At 36.7% G+C, this 14,103-nt stretch overlaps 1 protein-coding gene across 12 annotated transcripts in view; it reads left to right on the forward strand.

Moving 5' to 3' along the window:
* The window catches only part of TBL1XR1 (TBL1X/Y related 1), a 173,331-nt gene that overhangs the window by 72,518 nt on the left and 86,710 nt on the right, over nt 1-14,103 (forward strand). For 10 of the 12 annotated variants that reach the window (XM_025878598.1, XM_073897046.1, XM_025878604.2 and 7 more), the window contains one exon: nt 12,397-12,465. The exons of the other annotated variants lie outside the window; for them this stretch is intronic. The gene's annotated coding sequence lies outside the window, so the exon portion shown is untranslated. The remainder of the gene's footprint in view (nt 1-12,396; nt 12,466-14,103) is intronic. 12 annotated transcript variants of the gene reach the window in all.

Raw genomic sequence — 14,103 nt, forward strand, 5'->3', positions numbered from 1 at the left:
AGGAGGAAGAGGTGCAGAGACAGTAGCTCCTGGATTGCATATTCTGCTGACATGTCTGGCCTCATGCTACCAGATAGTCTTTTCCTGTCCCACCATATCCTTGCATTTCTAAGTAAACTCAGTGGCCGCCTTAGGTTTTGTGAACTTGTCTAATCCAGTCTGAGTCATCAGAGTTCTTTTTAATCTGACTTGAGATCAAGAGGCCAGTGAACAGTCACACACAACAGATTTTCATCCTCTTTGTGGGAAAGATTATTTTCCTCATAGTGTTTTTTTTTTTAAGATTTTATTTATTGGGGGTGGGGGAGAAGCAGAAAGAGAGGAGAAGCAGACTCCTTCCTGAGCAAGGAGCTTGATGTGGGTCTTGATCCCAGGACCCTGAGATCATGAACTGAAGGCAGTGGCTCAACTCACTGAGCCACCCAGGTGGCCTTCTCATAGTATTCTTGAAACAATGTCTGGCTTACATTCCTTCTTAAGAAGAGGAGGTTACGATTCTGGTGCCCCCCCCCTCCTATCTCCACAGATTGTCACCACTCACTTCTCATTTAAAACTGATTGGAATCCAGAATTATGTTTTAGGTATGATAATAGGCACAGTTATAGAGATAACTTAATTTTTTTCCAGGAATTTATAGTGGATACCAAATAAGGTATTGAAACATTCAGCTAAAATTTATAGTTCTAGCTTTGTGCATTTTCATAAACTAGTCTCACTGTCTCTTTATTTTTGTTCTACTCAAGAATATTAAACACAGTGTGTGTGTTGGGGGGGGAGACCAATGGTTCTTAAGCATTTGAGGAAGTCTTGGTCTGTATCCACGTTTGTGTTTTGTTATTTTTACCTAGTTCAGTATTTTAAGGTAGTGATGGCAGATAAATATATGTAGTACCAGGCACAGTGTAAGCATTTGCTGGATATTTAAGAATTGAGGCTGTGTCTAAACTGCAGTAGAACTTAAGTGACCAGACTTTCCATTTCAGTGGCATTTTTTTCTGTATTTTCTTTTTTTGTTTTTGTATCCTGTGTCTTGAAAAAGTTCAAAGCTTTTTGATGTCAATTGTGCAAGAATGCTTGTATGAAAAATAATTTGACTAAACAGACCCTGGGTGACAGTTAAAAAGTTTTTTTTGTGTGTGTGTATGTGTTTTTAAGGTTTTATTTTTTTATTTGTCAGAGAGCGCACGGGCAGGGGCAGGAGGAGAAGCAGGCTCCCTGCTGAGCAGGGAGCCTGCTGCAGGACTCAATCCCAGGACCTTGGGATCATGACCTGAGCCAAAGGTAGACTCTTAACCAACTGAACCACCTAGGCACCCCTACAAAAGTTTTTTTAATTAGCATGATGACCTCCATAATATTATAATGCTAAAAATTTATTTTTAAATTTTTTATTTTTATTTAAAAAATTTGTTTTTCGAGTAATCTTCATGCCCAGCGCGGGGCTCAAACCCACGACCCCAAGATCAAGAGTCTCATGGTCTACTGACTGGGCCGGCCAGGTGCCCCTGTAATGCTAAATATTTAGATAAACCTGTCATTTCTAATGCCTAATATTTATCCTAGAATTACAGCTTTATAATATACAGGAGATATAGGCAAGAACAGATAGTTCAGAGAAAAAATTAGAGTAATTCAAACATATATGACCTATTCGGTAAATATGGATGTTCCAGGTATGGCTTCCAACAAACATGAAAATGACATTAAGATGACAACCTTAAGGTAAGGCACATCTTCATACATGACTGCCTGTGTACAGAACATAGAACATACAGTAGCTTCTTGAGTATCTTGCAGCTCTCACTTGATAATGCAAACTGGTTCTGAGCATCCTACTTACTCCTGCAACCTGGGGACAGGTTCTCCTCACAGAAAACTCCTGAATCCCTCACCCTATACTTGGGCTCTTTCTTTTTTCATAGCTTGTCACCTTCTACGTAACACTTAATTCTAAATTATTCTGAAATTCAAATTCTGTCAGGGCAAAGATCATTATTTATTGATGTATTTTAGTGAGTTTTGTTCCATTGTTAATAAAGGGCTAACTTTAAAAAGTAACAGTCTAGTAGAAAGGTTGATAAAACTTTTCTTCCCCTCTCTTTTCCTCCTCTTCCTCCGCAGTTCTATTGTCTGTAGCGGGATAACTCTTAAAGTCAGTAAAAGCAACAGCAAGACAGTTCTGCCATCGAACTTGGCTGAGAGATAAAACATAGGCTTTAAGTTACATTGCTTCCTAACCTCCTGACGAAGAATCTGGCTTTTCGGTTTCTGTTTTCTTGAGTAACTAAAGCTTCACTAATGGAGAGAGATCATTTCTAGTATGTAGGTCCTTTGTTGTTGATGGAATCTTTAGTTGCTTTGATATTAGAGAACTGGGAAAAAGACAAGAAAATTGACATTTTGTTTTAAATGCAATTCTATGGATAGTTTTATGAAGTTGATTTAAAAATACTTACACATATACAGTTTGTTTCTTTCCCGTATTTGTTAATTATATTATGACTTAGGGTTGTTTAAAAATAAAATCTTTTGCAGTAACATTTAGTTCACATTATAGAAATGATTTTTGGTGTCCATTTGTCATAAAACTATGTCAGAAAGCTAAAATACAAGCTCATTTTCTCTTACTTTAAAATATGCATAATAACTCTCGTTTCTTCTCACCCACTCCTTGATAAACATCAGCTAGTTTTGCCAAAACGTACGGCGAACATGTTTTCCTGCTTCCATTTGCTCTGGTGAAGAGGGTTTATTTCCAGGACTAGTCTGTTACTCTGTGCCTTCATTGTTCTCTTTGTTGTTGTTGGGTTTTGTTTTTTTTTTTTTTAATACTTCTCATTGTTATTTTTATAATCTCGTAAGTCATAAACATTTTTTTTTTTGCTTAGAACCTAAATTTATCTTTTAATACTGTAGTATTCTTAACCCTTTTGTGTCCTTTTAAATTGAGCATTTATAATTAGCTGCTATTTATTAGTAGTAATTATGTGTGAAAACATCTTTAGGGACTTAATAGGGTTGGTGCTCTCTTGTTTTTAAATCATAGTTGTTGTTTTACAATAAACTGAACTCTGTGTTCATACTTGTCAGGCTATCAAGTACACTATCCCTGTAGAGTACTGTATAATAGCCTCATTTTATAGATGAAGGCATGCTTATGGTTATATGAACATGATGTGAAAGAACTGAACTTTTAAACAGAAAGAACAGCTGTTCTTTTCCATTCTACTTCCACTGTCTTTTCAGTGTCTGAAGGTTACAGAGAACTACTCAAGTTTTATTACTTTTTTTTATTGAACTTCATTATTCTGTATGCACATAAGATGATATTTGAATGCCTTAGAAAATTTCTTTCCCATGGAATGGTTATATAGTTTTAGTGGAGAATGCTTGAATAATTTGTTTTACTTTGTCGGTTAGTTTGATTTTTTTTTTTAAATAATATCTTTAGCTCATTTAATCTAATAAGTTTATGCTTCATCCTGGATCAGTAGAATTTTGGGTGGTTTTGGGAATTATTTCTGTAGCCAATATAGGATATTGCTTGTTACCCTTTTGTGTGTGTGTGTGTGTGTGTGTGTGTGTGTGTGTGTGTGTGTATGAATAGTTTCATTGGAAAAAGTAATACCCATTCCTTCATGTATTGTCTGTGGCTGTTTTTGCATTATAATAGCAGAGTTGAGTAGTTGTGACAGAGACCATGTGGCTTGCTAAACCAAAAAATTGTTTGCCAACCTCTAGACCATTACTGAGGAATGGCTAAAAAGTTAGATTAAGCAGTTGTAGTATTCATATAGTTGCAGTTTGTACTTTATTATAACTTGAGTGGTAGGCAGGGAGAGGAGAGTGGTGTTCTGTATTGAAATAAATTGAAATTACTTAAGAAAGGTGGTCTTTTCATGACGCCTAGCCAGAGAGAAAGAGAAGGGGGTGTGTGTGTGTGTGTGTGTATCCCTATTCCTATCTCTGTATTTGTGTGTCCTGATCAAGCCAACAACACAGCTTATATTTTCTTTTGTAAACCAATTTGGCAAACCAACCTCAGATAAGAATTTGACATTTTTTAGAATTAAAAATATATCCTTTATCATATGTCTAGAGACAGGATAGCCCTGATTTCTTAAAGGACAGTATTTTTGAGTTGGTGGTTTTTTTTTTTTTTTTGATAGAAACATGGTAGTAAAATGAGCTTGTTTTGATTTACTGAAGGCAGAGCATTTATTGGTACTTTCTAGATTATAACAATCTTAAAAAATATGAACTCAAAGCAACCAGTTTCTAAGCTTTTTCATGTGAAAATCTGTAAGGAAATACTCTTAATAAAGACATGTAAGAGTGACTTTTACATCCTTCAGCAGTAGATAGAAATACAACATTTTAAAATTCTCAGCCTAATACCTAATTTAATTTAATTATGTACCTACATTTTCTCTGTGCTCAAAAGACTTCAGATAATGACAATTTTTTTTTTTGAAGAGGAAGAAGCGGGGAGGGGCAGATGAAGAGGGAGAGAGAATCCCCAGCAGGCTCCAAACCCAGCAGGAGCCCACGTGGGGCTCCATCCCATGGCCCTGAGATCATGCCCTTAGCCACAGTCTAGAGTCAGACGCTTAACCGACTGAGCCGCCCAGGCGCCTCAGAATGACAGTTTTCATTTAAGTAATTATCTGCTGGCATGTTCTTAATTTTTTAAAAAAAGTTAAGAAGCTTATCCTTTTCTGTTACAAAGAGAAAGTTGAACATTAGTTTTCAAGTGTGATTGAGAGGTTCTCTGCTTCACTGAGTGGGTCAGGTGTGTTCATTTTGTCACTCGGTGTTGTAACACTAGTAAGGTGTGTTCATTGTGACTGTGTTGGTCACACAGGACAACCACCGTGTTTGGGCACATTCCAGATCTGTTCTAACTTAAAAGTTTTATCAGTGATTCCTTTTTTTGAGGAGCAGTGCTGTTACATCAACTCACGAGAGACCTAATGTAACGGGACTCTTCAGTCATAGTAGCACCTCCCACAGCAGAATATGAAAGGGCAGTTTGTGCTCTGCATAGAAGTGTGCAGCCCCTGGGAACGAGTGGGCGCTGACATCCAGGCCCCCACTGTCAGCCACACCATTTCTCTGGTATGGCACTGTGTCATTTCAGAGGGAAGGGCTCCTTTTACTCATATGTATTATTTAAAAATGATTGCATGTGAATCTTACGCCAGGCTCTGTTTAGCACTTTACAAATACTAAGTTATTCAGTTCTTATAACAATTTATTTTGGGCTAGCATGCTAAGTTTTTGAGCCTGGGAGTCAAGTCCAGACCGTGTGGCTCCACAGTACAGTCTCTTTAACCCCCTGGTACCATAGTACAGCCTTTTTTTTTTTTTTTTTTTTCCTTTTTCCTAATTTGTCCTCCTGGAGTCTTAATTTGCATAGAGGTGCCACAGAGACTACCGATGGGCCTAATAGTACACTTGAATGCCAAGTTGGAAGGAATTGGACAGGGCACACATATGACCCCTTATCGTGTGCCACTGTAGTAACTTTCGTGCTGAGTGATAGATCCAGGTTTTGTTTGAACATTTCAATTGATTTGTGTGACAGTTTTCCATCATACTGAGCAGAAAAAAGTACCTTTCTATAATTTCTACCTACTACTTACAGTTTTGTCACGCGTACAGAGTCTCACTAGGGAGACTTCATCTAAATGTAGGTATCAGCATTGCTCCTTTTGTGCTTTTTTAAATGATAACTTCTCTGTTTTGTAGTCCCTTTTCTGGGTCTCTTTCTAAGATGTCCTCACTAGTGTCCTTTCTTTTCTAATTCATTTTTGGGGAGAGAGGTTGAATTTATCTTTTGTTTCTTATTGTAAACCTTAAAATCAGATGAATAAAACTTTTAATTTACTTGATACAGTATGGTTCCCGCCCTAGTTCTGAGAACTAGTCACTTTTCAATGCTAATATTTGAAAGAACTGATCCCTCCATGCTGCCCCCCCCCCCCCCCCCCCCCCCATAGTTTGTTTATTGGAATCTAACTAGTAAAACTCCCCATTCTGCCCTTTCTTGCCACAAAGTCCAGTGGTTTTTAACCCCCACTAGAATCACCTGGGGGAGCTTTTCATGCAACTGATGTGCAGATTCTACTATACACCAGTTAAATTTGAGTGAGGGACCTACTGTGTCACAATTAGGTTAGAATCTGGAAAGGTGTTTCTTAGGACAGTTAATCAAAGACCCAGCATCCTGGGCAGAACTGTTTCATTTCTGCTGGGAATATATTGTTCAGCAGAATGATTTTTGTGTTGTCCTAATTAGCTGTTCAGATTCTTGGTATCTTGAATCAAATATTCAACCCTTGGGAAAAGTGAGAAACCTAATAAGATGTAGGAATTATCAGTTTTTTTCTTCTGACTTGTTAAGTGCTAAGGTACCTACCTACCTACATATGTGGTCATAGGCAAAGTTTGATTTTTCTTGGCATCCTATTATTTCTTAGATCCTGGTGCTATTCCTATTGTCTTTTGTCACCCCTCTACTTGTTTCTTTCTCCCAAACTACTTAAAAGATAAAAAGTTGAGCTATTACCAGCTTTGTGTTAAGAAAACAGTGTCAGGTCTGTCATATTTTTAAGGCATCATAAATTATAAGTTGCACCATTAATTTAATATCAGTTGTTTTGGAAAAGGAAATTACAGTTACTTTGTTGATATATTCACTTTTATTTTTAGAGCAACTGACACTAGTGTATATTTATCCATATGTTTTTATATCACCTTTCTAGTTACAGAACTCAGGTTTGAATCTAAGCCTTTTCACCTGTTCAGATTCTCTTCACATTTTGAACGTTAGGGAACTGGAAATTTTTGATGGGTAGATGTAGAGCCTGAAAAATAAATTTGACTTTCAATAACACTTGAAACTGCCGAAACCAAACTTTAATTTTAAAAACTCTGTGGCTTACTGTAAGAGAATTTGTATTTTTTATTGTCTTTGATTGCAGTGCTTACCCTCTGACAGGCAAATTTCAGGGTACTTGATAGCTATTTGTCTTATTCTTGCACAATATTTTTTTGTATAAATTTAATACAGAATTCAACCACACATGATGTTACCAGTGAAACTAACTCAATTGAACTAAGTAATAATAGGATGACTAGACACCAATGCATGTTTAAATTGTTTTTGATGTAGTTTTGTGGTATTGAGTGTATCTGATTTTTAGGAAATTGGGATCATAATATACAGCTTTTGAATCCATTTCTCCTGAGTCTCCTAAATAACAAGGGGAAGTGGAAAATTATAGCCAGTGGTGGCAGAGTTGTTTGGTCTGACCATTCTGGCTTTCAGTCTGGTCTCAGGGTTGGTTTCTGTAGGATATTCCTGCTGTTACAGCTCTTTCCCCCTTACCATTAGCTTCATCATTTGGATTCCTCCCTTCCAAGTACTAACCAGGCCTGACCCTGCTTAGCTTCCGAGATCAGACGAGATCGGGCGTGTTCAGGGTGGTATGGCCGTAGACCATCATTTGGATTCCTAAAATGTTATCTGTATACAGGATTGGGGGGGAAATAAAAATGGGGAGAGGAGAGTGCAGACATCTAGCTGCTTAGAGGCCTTGATGCATTAATGCTTAGTATGTTATTAGAAATTGCCATGTGGAGGAAGACAACTAATATGTGAAACAGATCAATGGAATTGAGAAGATGAAAGTCTTTGTTTTACAAATATTTTCTTTTTTTTTTTTATTGTTCCAGTTGCAGGTAATCACTTTTTGTTGTGTTTTCAGTTATGTGCTAAGCAATTTAATTTGGGCTTTATCTGTGACTTCCTTTTGCCAAGAAGTTCATTTAATAAACATCTTTCTGAGCAGATTAATTATGTTAGGATTATTATGTTTTTCTCTTAATTCTTGGAATGATTTCCCTAAATTCTCCACAGATTTAAATTCATTTGTGGGCGCCTGGGTGGCTCAGTTGGTTAAGCGACTGCCTTCGGCTCAGGTCATGATCCTGGAGTCCAGGGATCGAGTCCCACATCTGGCTCCCTGCTCAGCAGGGAGTCTGCTTTCTCCCTCTGACCCTCTTCCCTCTCGTGCTCTCTATCTCTCATTCTCTCTCTCTCAAATAAATAAAATCTTTAAAAAAAAATAAATTCATTTGTAATTTCTATTTGTTAAGGATACCAGGTACAATTTCTTGAATTTGTTTCTGGCAACTAGGTTCTAGATTAGATTTATGTTGCTACCTTAAATTATAGGCACATTTTTGTTTGGCTTGTACCTTTCCCGAGGGAGAAAACCCATAATCCATTAACTTTTCAGGAAATCTATAAATCAATAAATTTACTTCTAGAGATTGCAGGGTAGTAATTTTGAAGATCAGTCAGAATAAACTGTTGTACTGTTTTAAAGGATTTTTGCATCCTAAAAAAAAAAAAATTTCTCCTAATCACGTGTAGTGGGTAGATTTTAGATGTCTGCTGAGTTAGCAGTGTCTATTTCTATGCTAAAATCCTATTCTAAAGTTAATACTTCATCTACTTCAGGTAAAATGTTCTGAAATATAGATTGTAAAAGCAAAGCTTTGGACACAAAACCAAAGCCTGCAAACATTTATTGAATCACAAGAAGTAAAGCAAATGGATTTAATTTATGTAGTACACAAAATGGTTGACAGTTGTACACTAATTTTATAATGTGACTGATCACATGCTCTTGAGTTTTCTTTTAATGGCAAAATACCAGCCTTTATTTGCCACTTCCTGGAAGTGGTACTAAAATTACTGGATATAGCCAGGCTCTCCTAAACATTTTTTAAAATAAAAATCCACTGTTAAGCTCTCCCTTACCAATATGATTTATTTTTGCTGTAATACAGTCTCTATTGTGTTTTATTTTCACATATGTATGTACCTATTCCCACATTATATCATGAATAATGTAATACTTAGTCAACTTATGGGTCTTTTTTTTTTTTTTTTTAAAGATTTTATTTATTTATTTGAGAGAGAGAATGAGAGATAGAAAGCACGAGAGGGAAGAGGGTCACAGGGAGAAGCAGACTCCCTGCTGAGCAGGAAGCCTGATGTGGGACTCGATCCTGGGACTCCAGGATCATGACCTGAGCCGAAGGCAGTCGCTTAACCAACTGAGCCACCCAGGCGCCCCTCAACTTATGGGTCTTAAGAACTGTGTATTTTCTCTTCACTATTCTTAGGTCTTTTGTGGTACAGTAAGGTGAACAAATAAGTCCCTGGTCTCAAGAAGTTTGGTAGGGGAGGCATGATAAGAGAATGAGGCACTACACAGTTGTAATAAAGGAGGTTCATATGTGTCTCAGTGAGTAGTGGGGTAAATAATCAAGGGAGGAAGCTGATTTGGGCTGAACCTTGAAAGAGATGGGCTAGATTTGTGGCCAGAATGATAGTAGAAGGAAATATCTGGTAGATGAATGAGTAATGTTATGGCAGCAGAAGTGTGCAGAAAACAGAGGGACTTCCGGTGACATGCTATGGTAAGAGTAGGAGATGTGGGGCAAGTGAAATTATAAAGGCAAGTGTAATGGATACACATTTTGGTTTTTTTTGGACAACTTGAATTACTTCAGTACAAATAGTTTTAATATACATTCTGTCAGATTATCTTAAATACACCTTAGATTTTTGTAATTCTTTTGTAGAATATATATAATTCTATCTTAAAATTCAGATAATCCATTTCATAAGCTGAAGAATTATGTGATTGCTTTATAAATGCACTCCAAAATGACCAGGGCATGGCTAGATGAGTTGACTAGGAAAACAGCTAATGTAGAAACCAAAATATGGCCCAACATATATATTATCATATCATATCATATATATATATATATATATACACGTATATATGTATATTTTCAAGATCCCTCTGTTTTGGGGTGACTGGGTGGCTCAGTCAATTAAGTGTCTGACTCTTGGTTTCAGCTCAGGTCATGATCTCAGGGTGGTGAGATGGAGTCCCACGTCGGGCTCCATGCTCAGCGGGGAGTCTACTGGAGATTCTCTCCCTCTGTCCCTCCCCCTACTCAATCTCTCTTTCTCTGGAATAAAGAAAATTTTTTAAAAAAGGTAATTCCTCAATTTTTCAGATAGTATTGTATGTGCAAATGGGCATACCTGTTGACATATTGTTTTCCACTTATTTATTTTCCCTTCAAATCCTAGAATGAGATATTTATTTAACTACTTAAATGTTTATTAAGTTACTATTATCACCCTTTCCCTTAAGAAGGTATACTCTAGAAGGAAAAGCTAAGTCAGTCAATGAAGAAAATAAAAGTAGAGAAAGGATAATCGGAGAAAATGGAGATTAAAGACCTGTATGAGAGTGATGAAAGTAAGACTCATTAATCACAGAAAAGTAAGAGAAGAGAATCAAGCAGAGGAGGAACAGAAAGACTAGCAACTTGAATGATCTAATTTAGAATTTTCCAAAGATAGATTTGTGTGAGTTTCTGTGTGGTATGTGTGCATACACTCTAGTAGTGAAAACAAGTATCCATTTGGGTACACGGCTCTAGTAGTCTATTTATGTTCATTTTTAAATCTTAAAAATTAAATATTAATATTTAACATAGGGGTTCAAATTTGTACCCTTATTCTGTCTGATGTCAGAAAGTCCTGTCTAAGGTGGCACATAAAGGGATCTGGAAGAGTGGAAGCCCCGCCGAGCAGCAGCGGCCATCCCAGTACTTCACTCCGTTTCTGGGAATCGCCATGTGTCTGAGCTTACTTTTATAAGTTTACCTGTGTTTGATCATGTAGATTTATGGCTTATATTATCTACTTTCAACCAGATCCCACAAAACAGACTAATAATTTAAAGATTTCTATAAAAGCAAAAATGTGAATATAAGAAACGTGACTAGGATTAGGAAACAAGATAATGGTAGAGTTGATACTTAAACTACTGGAATGAGCTTTTCACCTGCCACGATCTAATAATTTTAGAAGATGGTTAAAATTATGAGAGATTTTCAAGAAGGACATTTGACATATAGGCACACATCTCTCTCTCTCTCTCTCTTTTTTTTTTTTTTTTTACTTTTCTGTGTTTTTAAAATGTATGTGATTCAGTAGCACATGTTAATTATTTATAAATAAGTAGAATGAATGTATGCCAGAACTTTTCTCTGATAAGGGTACTCTGCCAGTTTTTGGATAACAAATAGCCCTATATAGCTTATAACTCAAAAATTCTCAATCTTTGTGATAGAACAATTGATGTTTGTAACAGATAACCCAGAGGTAAACAGAGCCTAGTGGTAATTTGTTTGGACTCGATCATGATGTCTGTAGAACATTTCTCCGGTAGGTGTTAGAAAGGGTCTACCAACTAGTTCACAAGTGTCTCATGCCAAAACACCTTGGTACTTGCTCCAGTGTCTTGAAGCACCAGTGACTGGTGGGATATTGTGTGTTGATGGAGCTACCTATAATTTCAGTAAATGTGTGCCATGTTTAATAAATACTATTTAATTCCTAGGTATTATAACTTGCCTACCTGGAAGTGCTATAGTAGCACTGAGGTTTAGTATGGCCATGGAATTGGCAGTGAGCTCAAATGAGAGTTCTAGTCAATTAAAGATAAGATCAGAGAGGAGCAAACTTCAAGGGATTAAATTCTTTCTCTAGTTATTCAGTGTATTTGCTTAGTTATCTTTTTAGTGTTTACTGACTAAATTCACCAGTGAGATGTAGAAGGTAAAGTTCCTGCTTTCTTTCTGTGGCATCCGCTTGCCCTCTCGCGTGAAATTGTGCTAGAGCCCAGCACCTGGGAGAATCTGCCGTGGTCAGCATTCCACCCGAGAGCCGCTACCGTGACAGGGTGTGCGAAAAACACCTCATATATTGACACAGAAGGCTCACAGAAAATAATGTGCTGTTGCTTAGCAATTCAGATGACTGGGTAAACTCTGTAAAACGTAAACTCTGAAGAGATGAACCTTGAAACCAATCATGCATTTGTCTTTGTTAAACAGAATATGTAGAAGATCAGTTGATACCAGTCTTTATGGCTCATGAGCCTAGATTATGAGCACACTATCCTGGGCCCTGTTGCAGTAGTAGTTGCACAAGTTAAGTTGAATGGGGGTGAGTGTACACTTTGTGCAAATTCATCTCTTCCAGTCTGATTTTGTTCATTGTGTCAGCCTTTTAGGAATGTTGTAAAGATTCAGTGCCTGCCACATACTACTCAAAAGTTGCTGCTGTTGTTCATGATGACAGTGGTTGAGGGACAGAAGGATAATCACTGGTGATGGGGACCTTACAGACGTACATAGAATTTGAGACATGAAAATTTGGTATGGGAAATTTCTTAAGCTGAACTTGTTTTAGGGCACACTGAATATTTTACTTTCCTTTTTCTCAGCATCAGCAACTTGTGATTGGCGGTACCGGATATTCAATTGCACATCCCCACATCAATGCACTGCCAATGGTAAGAATCCCTCCCACTCCCAATGCTAGTGTTTTAATTGGTCTTTTGATTATTCTCTTATTTGTAAGCATCTATCAAGAATTTTTAAAGTTTCTCACAGTTTGACAAAATACATCTATGTCTTGGAGTAAAGAAATGTTTTAAAAAATATGTGTAATGTAAGGCACTTAAATTAATTTTTTGATTATTTAATTAAAAAAGAAAAGGGTGAACCCATAGTTTGCAGATTTCCATTATCCATAGATTTTATAACCTCTTGACTATGGTTGCCAGGATGAAAAGTATTATATAGCAATGATCTTGTATTTTAACAAGTGGGCTCTATTTTGTGAGTACAATTTTCTTGTTAAACTGAAGCTTAGGTTCAATAATAGCTCTTTGTGTTTTTGTCAGTCATCTTACTAAAATAGTCTTTTTGCATATTGTATTTATCTTAATATTTATAGATAATGGGCAATTAAATGGCTAAAATTTTACCTGTTTTTAGAGAGTGAACGATTTTCAGGAGAACCATTCTTACTATTTAAAAAGATCATTTTAGAAACCTTTCTGTGTGGAATAACAATCTGTGAACTATGTTATACAGCACAAAAGCCACTCTGTAGGAGTTGAGATTTGCTTTCTTTTCTGCCTATGTCTTGGTTGACTTTTGGCAAAAACTCTTGTAAAATTAGATGATAAAATCGGACAGATTTCTCAAGTTTATTCTCACTGTAGGCTAAGTGATCTCATTACTGTTTACTAAAATCAGAATGATTCTCCCATACAAAATATAATTTCTTACCTAAATGGTATTGGTATGTATTTTAGAGTTCAATAAATGTAGAAGAATAGATTTTTACCTTTTGGGTTTTTTAGAATTAATTACTTAATGACAATCTATTTCAAAATATTTTCTGTAGCACATTATTAAAATTTTTATTTTATTTTTTTAAAAAGATATTATTTATTTATTTGACAGAGAGATAGCACAAGTAGGCAGAGCGGCAGGGAGAGGGAGAAGCAGGCTCTTGCTGAGCAGGGAGCCTGATGCGGGGCTTGATCCCAGGACCCTGGGATCATGACCTGAGCCGAAGGCAGCCGCTTAACTGACTGAGCCACCCAGGTGCCCCTCAAATTTTTGTTTTAAACATTGAATCAAGTAGCTATAGAAACTGATAAAGGCTCATAGAATTTGGTGGGAAATAGTAGATGCATCAGTCTGAAATAAAAGCTACTAAAAATTAACTAGAACCAGGATAGGTGGGTGAGATGAGTTACCTGTGAACATATTCCTAGGAAATGATTCATTTTAAAGATGGACTTGTCAGTATGTTGTTTAAGAGGAAGATTTCCTCTCCCTGTTCCTTCTCTCAGCAGTTAATGGGGAATGTTGAAGAAAATAAGAATTTTTTGTACGGCTTTAACCTAGCATGAAGGATCCATGGTTCTTCATTAATTTATGAGACACTTGCTGGGTTCTTTAAGGTGCTTGGGTGACTCGTTAACCATTGTTAAATCTGCAGTTTCCTTTGGAACATTACAGTTTCTCATGCAAGAAACAGCTCTGTGGTAAATCAACTCCATCATTTGGATTACCTGCCCTTGGCTTTATGTTTGAAGTTCACATTTGAAACCCGTTGGTTTTCTTGATTGTTG

Source organism: Callorhinus ursinus, unplaced genomic scaffold, assembly GCF_003265705.2.
Source record: "Callorhinus ursinus isolate GAN/ISIS: 27379988/994484 unplaced genomic scaffold, GSC_fseal_2.0 scaffold1, whole genome shotgun sequence".
NCBI classification, from domain to species: Eukaryota; Metazoa; Chordata; class Mammalia; order Carnivora; family Otariidae; genus Callorhinus; species Callorhinus ursinus.